We start from the raw sequence: 3,061 nt of genomic DNA, 5'->3' as shown, positions 1-3,061 counted from the left end.
CGTTCCCCTGCACACTCTGAAACTAAACTTCCTCTTGAAAACTTGTAAGCCAGCCTTTATAGCCACCACCTCCAATTTAGGTAGTCAGTGAGTCATTCTCTTTTGAGATATAAAAAGATCAAGCAAAGAGAGACAGGTGAAGATATATACAAGGTCACATGGAGATCACCAACAAACTGAGGAACAAGAACCTTCTCTGAGAGCCACCCGAGAAGGAAACCCTTCCCCTAGTGCCGGTGCCCTGAATTTGGACTTTTGGCCCCCTAAACTCAGAGAGAAGAAATCTCTGTTTGTTAAAGACCCCCGCCTTGTGGTATTTCTGCCACAGCAGCACTAGAATACAAATACAGCACTTTAAATCAAAGGGAGTTTCACAAAGCTCATAGGAAAATTCTAACATTTTTTTATTCCATTTTTTCATGACCATTTGAAACCTTCATATATAATCACTTAACTGTAAAAACCAAAGTGAGATTTAAAGAAATCTACAAAACAATAGGACAGGTGGTACAGGCATGACTGAGGGTGTTGGAACCCAATTCTAGTCCAAATTCTACAAACGTGGCTAAGAAGCTCTAGGGTCGCCAGCCTCCATGACTCTCGGACCTAGTTCAGGTTTTTCAGGTTTCTCAGTCTCAACGCTGCTGACATCTGCGGCCAGGTAGATTTCTGCTGGAAGACCGTCCTGCACACTGCAGGATGTTTAGCAGGGTTCCACTAGATGCCTGTAAGCAGCCCCTCCCACCAGATGGGGCATTCAGTGATGTCTCCAGATACTGCCACATGACCCCCAACTGAGATCTTGAGATCTGCTGGTTCTGAGCCTGTCAGCCATCCCTGTATGCTTAGAGTTGGCCAAGGCTCCTTCAGTACCCACCGATCCTGAGCTGCAAGAAGCAGAAACTCCAGAGCTGTTATTATCTCTTCAGGATCCAGCTATCTTTGTGGGATTTCTGTAGTTGGGTTCCAGAGAGATTGCAGCTGCACAGTCAAAAATATCTTTGCTGTTGTGAGCCTTGGAGCTGTTTATTTATGGTGTGTGAGCGAGCATGTGTGTGCGTGTGCGAGTGTGGATGTGTGCTCTCATGCAGGAGTGTGTTGCTTGTGTGAATGGATTTGTGTGTGCATCTCTCAGTGTATGTGTGTAAGAGATGCATGAGCATGTTGCATGCGAGTGAGTGGGTGGGTAAATGAAAATGCATGTTTGGGAGACAGTTGTGTGAGTGTGTACTTGTGTGTGCCAGTGTGTGTGTGCTTGTACATGGGTGTGATCAGGTAGGGAGAAGTTAGTAGAGAAGTACAAGACAAAGCACTTTCACAAAGCAGATCCAAGTAGGAAAGAAACAGAAATACAATATGAAAGACCAGGAGGGTGGAACCTGAGAATGGTGATTTTGTCAGCTGGGAAACTTACTAAGATGCCAAAACACATATTGAAACAAAGAAGGAATCTGAAGTGAGTGGGTGTGAGTGTAGACTGAGCCCCAGCATTCCTCCCCCACGTGAGCCAGGAGAGCAGGGCTCCAGGACTTTGGTTTGGTGTCCAAATTCCCTGGGGGCACCTGGGGATGTCCCTGGGCCAGAGGGATCTGAACCCCTTTGTTGTGAAGCAGGGATCAGAGGACTCTTGATATGCAGCCAGAAAGGAAGACACTTGTTTCTAGAGTCCCCCAGACCTACCAGTGCATTTCAAGAGTTATTTTCATTTTATTTCTAAAGTCTTTCTTTGCTGAAAAACAGGCATGTTTTTCTTCCTGTGACTTTATTTTTTCTGTTCACTTTTGGTTTTGTCATTTTCGAGGTTTTTGGTTGATTACTGTTTTAGGGGTGATGCCAAAACTCTGCAGAACTGAGAAATTCTCCTCTCCAACCTATCCCTGAACACCAGTGCTGACCACTAGAGCAGGTGCTTCTGTCCTAGCAACCCCTACAGCCAGGACACAGTCAAAACAAACACACCAGGTCCAGTCAGCTGCAAATGGGGAAACTGGTAAGTCATACACACACAGAAACCAACGAGAAGGCTACTGAGCCCAAGCAAACAAGGAGCAGAGTCAAAGAGTAGCATTTCTGACAGCCAAAATCCAGAGCCTGTTTGGCCAGATGTTAACAGAAGTGGCAGGACAAAAAGGTCAAGCATGGAAATGTTGAGCAGAGCTGACCCATTAGGGTCACCAATCTTGAATTTGTGAATGTTGGGCACAGACTTCAAACAGCCTCCACTCGTCTACAGTTCCGGCGGTTTTTGATTCAGGGGCTCTTTCTACACTTCTTTATTTTCACACATTTATTTTTTGTTGTTGCTATTGTCGCTAAGCACATACACAACAGAGCTTGCACCAATTCTACAATTTCTACATATACAATTCAACGACATTAATTGCAGTCTTCGAATTATCCTCACCCACCTTTTCCAAATTGTTTCTCCACCATGAACATTAATTCACTTACCCCTAAGCTTCCTGTCCAACTTTTAGAGCTGTTGTTGTCAGTGTTGACCCCATGTTGTTGTTGTTAAGTGCCATCGAGTCAACTCTGACCCATAGCGACCCTGTATAGGGTTTCCGAAGACCAGCTGGTGAGCTTGAACCACCAACCTTGCAGTTCACATGGCTTTGCAGTCTGGCGCATTAACCCACAATGCCACACCAGGACTCCATGTGACCCCATGTAGGTAGTTGTTAAAATTGTACAGCGCTCAAGGCAGACACACTTGACCAGTTCAGTTAAACAATTGTTTGATTAAAGATGAATCAGGGAATATTTCTGGTTTTGGTTTAGAGATTATCTTAAGATAATAGCTTCAGGGATTTAGCCAGCCTCCATGACTCCAGAAAGTCTACGTCCCTTTTAACTCTGGAAGTCTTCTGAGAAACGTACTTTTCAGTCAACTAGAGACACCTGAACTCTAGGAGCTCTGGTAGCATAGTGGTTATGAATCGGGCTGCGAACCTCACGGTCATCAGTTTGAAACTACCAGCTGTTCCGCGGGAGAAAGATGAGGCTTTCTGCTCCCATAAAGATTTACAGCCTCAGAAACCCTGTACAGGGTTGCTATGAG

The sequence above is a fragment of the Chrysochloris asiatica genome, unplaced genomic scaffold (assembly GCF_000296735.1).
Source record: "Chrysochloris asiatica unplaced genomic scaffold, ChrAsi1.0 scaffold00023, whole genome shotgun sequence".
NCBI lineage: Eukaryota > Metazoa > Chordata > Mammalia > Afrosoricida > Chrysochloridae > Chrysochloris > Chrysochloris asiatica.
Note: the sequence above shows the minus strand (reverse complement) of the source record.